This window comes from Rhinoderma darwinii, chromosome 2 (assembly GCF_050947455.1).
Source record: "Rhinoderma darwinii isolate aRhiDar2 chromosome 2, aRhiDar2.hap1, whole genome shotgun sequence".
NCBI classification, from domain to species: domain Eukaryota; kingdom Metazoa; phylum Chordata; class Amphibia; order Anura; family Rhinodermatidae; genus Rhinoderma; species Rhinoderma darwinii.
In genome coordinates, this window is record NC_134688.1 from 96,971,414 (window position 1) to 96,983,925 (window position 12,512).

The following is a 12,512-nucleotide window of genomic DNA, read 5'->3' on the forward strand; positions in this document are numbered from 1 at the left end:
CCAGTCATTTTATTCATCTATTGCCGCTGTCTGGAGGATTCCATATCTTGCTTCTCTTCACTTTCAAATAAACACCTAGAAAAAAAAATCAAGAAAGAGGTGTGATAATACATTCCTGGTATATACTATGGATGTATTGGAAACAGTAAAGAGATTTTAGTGTGCCTAGTTTCTAATGAAACCCCCAAATATTTTAAGGGCCAATTAAACCCTTTCTGTGATACATTCTGGGGAGCCAAACTAGAGATCCAACCTCAGTCTTCCTATCCAAGAGTATGCACAAACCATCCCATCTTGACTAGAAGCCATAAGTAGGATATAATCGACTCTGATCATAACCCCAAAATTAGTCACCAATCACATCAAAGATCAGATGTCTAGAAGAAATATCACTCTCCTCCACATCTGTATAAAACAGAAAACCATTCTAAAATCTATTCAGTGGACCATTTACAACTCATATATGACATGGGCCTAAATGTGACCTAGAGAGTACACAGTATAGTTATTATCAGTCATCATGAAGAATATCACACATTCAACAAAACCTCACATGTGCCAGGTTAAGACACAAAGTAATATCACTAGTATTGAAAATAGCTAGATGCTGACTTGCAACTTGTGGCCAAATCACTAGAGAGGCAAAGAAAATTAGACACATCAACTATACTGTGCCACTCATAGTAAAAAAATAAACATCGTCCACACAAACCCTAAATCAAAAAGTCACGACAGTCACAATTTTCCAATGACAGCCAAAATGCACCTATGACAGCTACATTGTCCCACCACATCTAAATGGCTCCAATGACATCCACAAAGTCCTCAGTGCCAGCCACATTTCCCCCACATGACAACCACAAAGTCATCAATGCCCCCTATGCAAATCACCATGCCTTCAATACCTGCTAAGCCAACCAAAATTCCCACATGACAACCGTAGTGCCTGCCGTGCCAGCTACAAGACCTTAAAAAAAGCCACAATGCTTTTCAGGTCAGCCACAATGCACTCACAACGCCCGCATTGTACCTTATTCCAACTACAATGCGCCATGCCAGCCACAAGGTTCTTATAATAGCCACATTATGCCCCATGTCATTTACATGGTTTCCTAAGTCACTAAAACCCCATGACACCCACATTGATCCCATGGCACACGCAATCTACGTTATCTCCACAAAAATGCCTTAATGGCAGCAACCACGCTGTCAGTGGCCACTATGCCAGGCACAAAGTCCCCATGCCAGCTACAGTGTACTTTAACCCAGCAGCAATAGCGGTAATACCCCTTATCCAAGCTACAATGACCACCCAAATGTCCTTTATTCAACACACAATGGCCTCAGTATCTATATGCAAACTACAATTAAACACATGACAGCCACAAAGCTCCCATGTAAGGCACAATGCGCCAATGACATTGCCCTCAATGACATTGACCTCAATGACACCAAGGCATTTACAATGCCCAATGCTGGCAATAATGCTCCTGTAAGAGTGACTATGCCCTCATGAAACCCACAATGTCATTTATAACGGACACAATGCCACTATGACAGTCAAATGCCCTCCATGACAGCCACAAAGCCGCCAGAAAATCAACAATAATGCGACCACAATGTACTTTATCCATGCAACAATGCCGTCAATGCTCCTTATGCCAGCCCGAAGGCCAAAATATAAACCACCAAATGTCAATGCTCCTTTGCAAGCCACTATGCCTTTATTAAAGCCACAATGAACTCACTTTCCCCTTTGCTAACCAAGACATGACAGACACAAATCCCTGTGCCAGCCATAATGACACCTGCAAGCCACAATATCCTCATGACACTCGCTATGTCCCATATCCCAGTCATAATATCCTCAATGTTAGCCACAACTTCCTCCCGGCCAGCCACAATGCCAACCAACCACAAAGCCCCCATTACATCCAATACCACGTGACAGCCATAATGCTTCTAACCAATATCCCATATGGCAGCTAAAATGTCCCCATGACAGATACAAAGTCCAGTGTCCCTTATTCCTTTCACAATGCCCCTTATCCAAACAACATTGCTCTCAATGCCGCCTAAGTTAACTGCAATACAACCATGACAGCCACAATGGCTTCAATAGCCCTATGACAACTACAATGCCCCATGACAGTCATTATGCCAGGAGCCACAATGCCACTATGCGAGCCACAATCTACTTTAGCGCAGCCACAGTGCTGCCAATGCCTCTTATGCCAGCCCCAATGCCCCCATGATCGTAAATTTTCCTCCATGCCAGCCACAGTGCTCTAAATGCCAGCTAAATTGCCCCCATGAAATCAACAATGTCCCTTTTCCCAGTCAAAATGCAGCCATGACATCTGCAAGGTCCACAATGTCCCTTATCCCAGCCACAATATCTATATTACAGCCACAAGTCCCTCAATGACAGCCACATTACTCTCCATGCCCTCTTAGCCATTCGGAATACAACCATGGCAACCACAATTCAGTTATTGCCTCTTAATAATGCCCCAAGACAAACAAAATGCTCTCATGACAACTGCCACATTCCCAAACACAATGCCCATTTTAATACCAAATCTCCAACTAAGTCACAATGCCATCTAATGACAGCAACAATCCCTTCAATGCTAATTACAATTCCGCGAGGACAGTTACAATGTCCACATGACACCCGCTATATGTCTTATCCAAATAGCCAAATACCAGTCACAATGGCTCCCATTCAAGCAACAATGCACTCATGAGAGCCATTATGCCACATGACATCCACAATGTCCCTTATCCCAGCCACAATATCTCTATTATAGCCACAAGTCCCTCAATGACAGCCACATTACTCTCCATGCCCTCTTAGCCATTCGGAATACAACCATGGCAACCACAATTCACTTATTGCCTCTTAATAATGCCCCAAGACAAACAAAATGCTCTCATGACAACTGCCACATTCCCAAAGACAATGCCCATTTTAATACCACATCTCCAACTAAGTCACAATGCCCTCATTGTTCACTTTATCAGTCACAATCCCAACACAAATATCACAATGCCTCCAAAAAAGTCACAATGTCCTCATGACAGCCACACTATCTCTAATTCCCAGTCACGATGTTACCATAAAAGCCACAATGTCCTCTGACAACAACAATTACGGAATGCATCGTATTACAGCAACAATGTCTTCTATGCTAATTACAATTCTGCAAGGACAGACCCTATGCCCTCAATTCTCCTTATGCCAGCCACATTACCCTCCATACCAGCCAAATATTTCCCTAGGGGAAAGTGGAGATGTTGATGAATGTGTATGTTGGAATGTAAATGCAGTGCACCCATGTGTAGAACACAAAGGCATTTACAATGCCCTTAAATATCTATAGCCAATATATGTACTACTAGACATATGTCCTTATATACCAGGAAGGTATTACCACACCTCTGAAAGTCCAGAGCTAGAAACTAGCCTGATAACTATCAGTAATTAATAATAATATTAACCCCTTAAGGACGCAGCCTAGTTTGGGCCTTAAGGCTCAGAGCCCATTTTTCAAATCTGACATATTTCACTTTATGTGGTAATAACGTCGGAATGCTTAAACCTATCCAAGCGATTCTGAGATTGTTTTCTCGTGACACTTTGGGCTTCATGTTTGTGGTAAAATTTGGTCGATATATTCAGTCTTTATTTGTGAAAAATTGCAAAATTTAGAGAAAATTTGGAAAAAATAGCATTTTTCAGAATTTAAATGCATCTGCTTGAAAAACAGACGGTTATACCACCCAAAATAGTTACTAGTTCACATTTCCCATATGTCTACTTTAGATTGGCATCGTTTTTTGAACATTATTTTATTTTTCTTGAGCGTTACAAGGCTTAGAACGTAAACAGCAATTTCTCATATTTTTAAGAAAATTTCAAAAGCCTTTTTTTGAAGGTACCAGTTCAGTTCTGAAGTGCATTTGAGGGGCCTATGTATTAGAAACCCCCATATAACACCCCATTTTAAAAACTAGACCCCTCAAAGTATTCAAAACAGCATATAGAAAGTTTTTTAACCCTTCAGGCATTTCACAGGAATTAAAGCAAATTGGAGGTGAAATTTTCAAATTTCATTTTTTCTGCTGAATTTCAATTTTATTCAATTTTTTTAAGTAACAGAGAAGGTTTTACCAGAGAAATACTACTAAATATGTATTGTCCAGATTCTGCAGTTTTTAGAAATGTCCCACATGTGGCTCTAGTGCGCTCGTGGAATAAAACACAAGCCCTAGAAGCAAAGAAGCACCTAGTGCATTTTGAGGCCTCTTTTTTATTAGAATATATTTTAGGCAGCATGCCAGGTTTGAAGCGGTGTTGAGGTATCAAAGCAATGGAAACCCACCAGAAGTGAACCCATTTTGGAAACTACACCCTTCAAGGAATTCATTTATGGTTTTTGTTATCATTTTGACCGCACAGTTTTTTCACAGCATCTATTTAAATTGGGCTGTGAAATGAAAAAAATGATATTTTTTCCAAAAAGATGTCTTTTTTGATCAAAATTTCTTATTTTTACAGGGAACAACATACCCCATTTTGTTGCCCAATTTGTCCTGAGTGCGGCAATACCCCATTTGTGGTGATAAACTGCCGTTTGGGCTCATGGGAGAGCTCAGAAGGAAAGGAGCGCTATGTGTTTGTTGGAGTCCAGATTTTGCTGGATTGGTTTTCGGTTGCCATGTCGCATTTGCAGAGCCCCAGAGGTATCAAAGCAATGGAAACCCACCAGAAGTGACCCCATTTTGGAAACTACACCCCTCAAGGAATTAATTTATGGTTTTTGTTATCATTTTTACCGCACAGTTTTTTCACAGCACCTATTTGAATTGGGCTGTGAAATGAAAAAAATGATATTTTTTCCAAAAATATGTCATTTTTGATCAAAATTTCTTATTTTCACAGGGAACAACATACCCCATTTTGTTGCCCAATTTGTCCTGAGTGCGGCAATACCCCATTTGTGGTGATAAACTGCCGTTTGGGCTCATGGGAGAGCTCAGAAGGAAAGGAGCGCTATGTGTTTGTTGGAGTCCAGATTTTGCTGGATTGGTTTTCGGTTGCCATGTCGCATTTGCAGAGCCCCAGAGGTATCAAAGCAATGGAAACCCACCAGAAGTGACCCCATTTTGGAAACTACACCCCTCAAGGAATTAATTTATGTTTTTTGTTATCATTTTTACCGCACAGTTTTTTCACAGCACCTATTTGAATTGGGCTGTGAAATGAAAAAAATGATATTTTTTCCAAAAATATGTCATTTTTGATCAAAATTTCTTATTTTCACAGGGAACAACATACCCCATTTTGTTGCCCAATTTGTCCTGAGTGCGGCAATACCCCATTTGTGGTGATAAACTGCCGTTTGGGCTCATGGGAGAGCTCAGAAGGAAAGGAGCGCTATGTGTTTGTTGGAGTCCAGATTTTGCTGGATTGGTTTTCGGTTGCCATGTCGCATTTGCAGAGCCCCAGAGGTATCAAAGCAATGGAAACCCACCAGAAGTGACCCCATTTTGGAAACTACACCCCTCAAGGAATTAATTTATGGTTTTTGTTATCATTTTTACCGCACAGTTTTTTCACAGCACCTATTTGAATTGGGCTGTGAAATGAAAAAAATGATATTTTTTCCAAAAATATGTCATTTTTGATCAAAATTTCTTATTTTCACAGGGAACAACATACCCCATTTTGTTGCCCAATTTGTCCTGAGTGCGGCAATACCCCATTTGTGGTGATAAACTGCCGTTTGGGCTCATGGGAGAGCTCAGAAGGAAAGGAGCGCTATGTGTTTGTTGGAGTCCAGATTTTGCTGGATTGGTTTTCGGTTGCCATGTCGCATTTGCAGAGCCCCAGAGGTATCAAAGCAATGGAAACCCACCAGAAGTGACCCCATTTTGGAAACTACACCCCTCAAGGAATTAATTTATGGTTTTTGTTATCATTTTTACCGCACAGTTTTTTCACAGCACCTATTTGAATTGGGCTGTGAAATGAAAAAAATGATATTTTTTCCAAAAATATGTCATTTTTGATCAAAATTTCTTATTTTCACAGGGAACAACATACCCCATTTTGTTGCCCAATTTGTCCTGAGTGCGGCAATACCGCATTTGTGGTGATAAACTGCCGTTTGGGCCCATGGGAGGGCTCAGAATGAAAGGACCACCATTTGGCCTACTGAAGCTTTTCTGGTGCTAAGTCATATATGCAGAAGCCCCTGAGGTACCAGTACAGTTGAAACCCCCGAGAAGTGACCCCATTTTAAAAACTACACCCCTTAAGGCATTCATCTAGAGGTGTAGTGAGCATTTTGACCCGACAGGTACTGTGTAAAAGATAATGCGCAGCAGATGGTGCAGTGTGAGATTTGCAATTTTATATATATATATGGCATGCCAGTGTCCGATATAGTGTGCCCAGCATGCGCCACCGGAGATATACACCCCTTAAATTGTAATGTGGGTTCTCCTGGGTACGGCAATACCCTACATGTGGCTGTTATCAGCTGCCTGGGCACATGGCAGGGCTTAGAAGGGAAGGACCACCATTTGGCCTACTGGAGCTTTTCTGGTGCTAAGTCATGTATGCAGAAGCCCCTGAGGTACCAGTACAGTTGAAACCCCCGAGAAGTGACCCCATTATAAAAACTGCACCCCTTAAGACATTCATCTAGAGGTGTAGTGAGCATTTTGACCCCACAGGTACTGTGTAAAAGATAATGCGCAGCAGATGGTGCAGTGTGAGATTTGCAATTTTATATATATATATGGCATGCCAGTGTCCGATATAGTGTGCCCAGCATGCGCCACCGGAGATATACACCCCTTAAATTGTAATGTGGGTTCTCCTGGGTACGGCAATACCCTACATGTGGCTGTTATCAGCTGCCTGGGCACATGGCAGGGCTTAGAAGGGAAGGACCACCATTTGGCCTACTGGAGCTTTTCTGGTGCTAAGTCATGTATGCAGAAGCCCCTGAGGTACCAGTACAGTTGAAACCCCCGAGAAGTGACCCCATTATAAAAACTGCACCCCTTAAGACATTCATCTAGAGGTGTAGTGAGCATTTTGACCCCACAGGTACTGTGTAAAAGATAATGCGCAGCAGATGGTGCAGTGTGAGATTTGCAATTTTATATATATATATGGCATGTCAGTGTCCGATATAGTGTGCCCAGCATGCGCCACCGGAGATATACACCCCTTAAATTGTAATGTGGGTTCTCCTGGGTACGGCAATACCCTACATGTGGCTGTTATCAGCTGCCTGGGCACATGGCAGGGCTTAGAAGGGAAGGACCACCATTTGGCCTACTGGAGCTTTTCTGGTGCTAAGTCATGTATGCAGAAGCCCCTGAGGTACCAGTACAGTTGAAACCCCCGAGAAGTGACCCCATTATAAAAACTGCACCCCTTAAGACATTCATCTAGAGGTGTAGTGAGCATTTTGACCCCACAGGTACTGTGTAAAAGATAATGCGCAGCAGATGGTGCAGTGTGAGATTTGCAATTTTATATATATATATGGCATGTCAGTGTCCGATATAGTGTGCCCAGCATGCGCCACCGGAGATATACACCCCTTAAATTGTAATGTGGGTTCTCCTGGGTACGGCAATACCCTACATGTGGCTGTTATCAGCTGCCTGGGCATACGGCAGGGCTCAGAAGGGAAAGATGAGGGGGATAAGCTGTGCAGAGTGCATCAGGGTAAATTAAAAATCAAGGGATGTATGATACATTTTAAAACAATCTTTTATACAGAGCCCTGGTTTTTCGGGACACATGTCACATTGGTATATTGTGTTCTTCCTTATCCCCCTCTTATAGCAGACTCTGCACCTCTTTTGACTCTTTCCCTTTCCACCGGTTTGGGGAACTTCTCCTGGAAAGTGTTGCCCTGGTACGATGCGTGTGGCCTCGCTTCCAGAAGTACTGGGTGCTTCCCCTTCCTGGTCCCTAAAGATTAGATTTTTTATAACCACCTCTTGAAATTCCAGGAAAGTTCCCCTCTGGCCTGCACATCGATGTAGCACGTACGCATTGTACAATGCCATCTGTATGATGTGCACGGCCAGCTTCTTATACCACACCCGCGATTTGCGCATGGCGCTGTAGGGCTTCAGGACTTGATCTGACAAGTCCACCCCTCCCATGTACCTATTGTAGTCCAGGATGCAGTCTGGTTTGGGGGTCTCTGTACTGGTACCTCGTACTGGTACATGGGTGCTGGTGTGGCCATGTATTGTTGTCAATACAAGGACATCTCTCTTGTCCTTGTACTTGACACACAATAAGTTGCTGCTAGAATGTGCCCTGCTCTCACCCCTTCTGAGTGTTTGCCCAAGCAGTGTTTTAGGGAGGCCTCTCATATTTTTTCTAGCAGTGCCGCATGCCACAGTATTTCTGGAAGCGAGGCACTTGAAGAGTGGGACGCTGGTATAAAAATTATCCAGGTAGAGGTGGTAACCCTGGTCCAGCAGTGGGTGCACCAAATCCCACACAATTTTTCCATTAATTCCCAGTAAGGGGGGGCATTCTGGGGGCTGAATACTGCTGTCCTTCCCTTCATATATCCTGAATTTATATGTATACCCTGATGCACTCTCACACAGCTTATACATCTTCACGCCATACCTTGCCCTCTTATTCGGCAGGTACTGGCGGAATTGAAGCCTCCCTTTAAAATGTACCAGGGACTCATCTATAGAAATACACTTCTCGGGGGTGTATGCTTGGGCAAACCGGGCACTGAAATGGTCTAACAGGGGTCTCAGTTTGTACAAACGGTCAAAACTGGGGTCATCTCGGGGTGGGCACTGCTCATTATCCGTATAATGCAAGAAGCGAAGTATTGCCTCATAACGCATCCTGGACATGGCCATACGGTACATCGGGGTGTGGTATAGGATGTCCGTGCTCCAGTAGGTCCTAATGGACGGCTTTTTCAGAAGCCCCATGTTCAAATGAAGTCCCCAGAACTTGCCCAACTCTGCTGCATCTACAGGGGTCCACCTGTGGGACTGGGCATAAAACGATGTGGGGTTCTTTGTTATATACTGTTGGGCATATAAATTAGTCTGGGAGACCATTAGCTCTATAAATTCATCAGTGAAGAACTTCTTGAAAAAGTCCATCTCACTGAGCCCTGCCGTATTAAATTTGATCCCCGGGTTTCCCGTGTACTCGGGGATTTGGGGCTCATAAATATCTGGTGTGGGTATCCAAATTGGGTCACTTCGCTCGGGGGTTACAACTTCGGAGGGGTCACTTCGCTCGGGGGCTACAACTGCAGTGGTGGTCCTGGAGCGTCTCCTAGGGGGTTCCTCCTCCTCTTCATCACTGGATGAGGAGGTGGATAAATAGAACAGAGTCTCACCACCCGACGACTCTGTGTCGGAGGCAAGAAATGAATATGCCTCTTCGGCACTAAATGTCCGTTGGGACATGGTTGTTTGGAGCAATAGGCTGCTACCTAAACTAGCCAAAAAATTTGTTTTTATAGAACAAGTGGGCTTCCCTGACACTAAACCTAACTGGGGCGAGGGTACCTAACACTAAACCTAACTAGATTTTATTTGAACTTCCCTGAGACTAAACCTAACTACGCCGACTTTTCCCTGACACTAAATCTAACTAGATTATACCGAGCTTCCCTAACACTAAACCTAACTACGGTGACGGGTACCTGACACTAAACCTATCTAAATTATTCCAAGCTTCCCTGATGCTAAACCTAACTACGGTGATGGATCCCTAACGCTAGATCTACCTACGGTGACGGATTCCTGACGCTAAATTCCCTGACGCTATACCTAACTACGCTTTGGGATGGTTCCCTGACACTAACTAACCCTAATACTAAACTAACTAAAAGTTAAATTGTCAAAATTTTCTAAACTGCCCTTTTTTTTTTTTTTTAATTTTTATATATTTTTTTGTTTTATATTGTTTTATAAAGAAAAAAAATTAAAAAAAAAATCCCCAGGGACCAGAAATGTGGTCCTGAAGACTAACAAGTGGTCAGTGATAGGAGATCACTGACCAAAAATGTGGGGGGAACACAAGGACGAAGGGTACAGGTTCGGGTAGTTTGGGTAGTGGATTGGGGAGGTGGGAAGCAGAAAAAAGTTTGTTTTTTAACTTTTTTTTCACTTTTTAGCACTCTTTATCGTCTCTCCTCTCTTTCACAACCGCTCCGAACGCCTCGCTAACTCCAACAGAGGCGTTCAGGGCGGTTGCGGCAGGATGTGAGGTCAGAAGAGGAAGTGAAGGGAGAGATCGCCGTTATTGGTCAGTTAGTCACTGACTGACCAATAGCGGCGATCGGCGAGGCGGGACCATCGTAACGGGTCCCGGCACATTGAGCTGTGATAGTCTGCTGTCGGAAACAGCAGCTGTCACAGCTCGTGAACGCGCGCCGCGCGAACGGCGCCGTGTTTACTCCATGACCTACTATTAGGTCACTGAGCGCGAACGCTATAGTTAGCATGACCTAATAGTAGGTCATGGAGCGTTAAGGGGTTAATTACCAGTCATTTTATTCATCTATTGCCGCTGTCTGGAGGATTCCATATCTTGCTTCTCTTCACTTTCAAATAAACACCTAGAAAAAAAATCAAGAAAGAGGTGTGATAATACATTCCTGGTATATACTATGGATGTATTGGAAACAGTAAAGAGATTTTAGTGTGCCTAGTTTCTAATGAAACCCCCAAATATTTTAAGGGCCAATTAAACCCTTTCTGTGATACATTCTGAGGAGCCAAACTAGAGATCCAACCTCAGTCTTCCTATCCAAGAGTATGTACAAACCATCCCATCTTGACAAGAAGCCATAAGTAGGATATAATCGACTCTGATCACAACCCCAAAATTAGTCACCAATCACATCAAAGATCAGATGTCTAGAAGAAATATCACTCTCCTCCACATCTGTATAAAACAGAAAACCATTCTACAATCTATTCAGTGGACCATTTACAACTCATATATGACATGGGCCTAAATGTGACCTAGAGAGTACACAGTATAGTTATTATCAGTCATTATGAAGAATATCACACATTCAATAAAACCTCACATGCGCCAAGTTAAGACACAAATTAATATCACTAGTAGTAAAAATAGCTAGATGCTGACTTGCAACTTGTGGTCAAATCACTAGAAAGGCAAAGAAAATTAGACACATCAACTATACTGTGCCACTCATAGTAAAAAAATAAACATCGTCCACACAAACCCTAAATCAAAAAGTCACGACAGTCACAATTTTCCAATGACAGCCAAAATGCACCTATGACAGCTACATTGTCCCACCACATCTAAATGGCTCCAATGACATCCACAAAGTCCTCAGTGCCAGCAACATTTCCCCCACATGACAACCACAAAGTCATCAATGCCCCCTATGCAAATCACCATGCCTTCAATACCTGCTAAGCCAACCAAAATTCCCACATGACAACCGTAGTGCCTGCCGTACCAGCTACAAGACCTTAAAAAAAGCCACAATGCTTTTCAGGTCAGCCACAATGAACTCACAACGCCCGCAATGTACCTTATTCCAACTACAATGCGCCATGCCAGCCACAAGGTTCTTATAATAGCCACATTATGCCCCATGTCATTTATATGGTCTCCTAAGACTAAAACCCCATGACACCCACATTGATCCCATGGCACACGCAATCTACGTTATCTCCACAAAAATGCCTTAATGGCAGCAACCACGCTGTCAGTGGCCACTATGCCAGGCACAAAGTCCCCATGCCAGCTACAGTGTACTTTATCCCAGCAGCAATAGCGGTAATACCCCTTATCCAAGCTACAATGACCACCCAAATGTCCTTTATTCAACACACAATGGCCTCAGTATCTATATGCAAACTACAATTAACCACATGACAGCCACAAAGCTCCCATGTAAGGCACAATGCGCTAATGACATTGCCCTCAATGACATTGCCCTCAATGACACCAAGGCATTTACAATGCCCAATGCTGGCAATAATGCTCCTGTAAGAGTGACTATGCCCTCATGAAACCCACAATGTCATTTATAACGGACACAATGCCACTATGACAGTCAAATGCCCTCCATGACAGCCAAAAAAGCCGCCAGAAAATCAACAATAATGCGACCACAATGTACTTTATCCATGCAAAAATGCCGTCAATGCCCCTTATGCCAGCCCGAAGGCCAAAATATAAACCACCAAATGTCAATGCTCCTTTTGCAAGCCACTATGCCTTTATTAAAGCCACAATGAACTCACTTTCCCCTTTGCTAACCAAGACATGACAGACACAAATCCCTGTGCCAGCCATAATGACACCTGCAAGCCACAATATCCTCATGACACTCGCTATGTCCCATATCCCAGTCATAATATCCTCAATGTTAGCCACAACTTCCTCCCTGCCAGCCACAATGCCAACCAACCACAAAGCCCCCGTTACATCC

The 12,512-nt window shown here is 43.2% G+C and overlaps 1 long non-coding RNA gene across 1 annotated transcript in view; it reads right to left on the minus strand.

Annotated features, from left to right (window-relative positions):
• Window positions 1-12,512, minus strand: part of LOC142742332 (uncharacterized) — a 33,609-nt gene continuing 21,097 nt past the window's right edge. The window contains exons 5-6 of the long non-coding RNA XR_012881357.1: window positions 10,579-10,652; window positions 1-75 (exon numbers count right to left, since the gene is read on the minus strand). This is a non-coding gene — a long non-coding RNA (uncharacterized LOC142742332). The remainder of the gene's footprint in view (window positions 76-10,578; window positions 10,653-12,512) is intronic.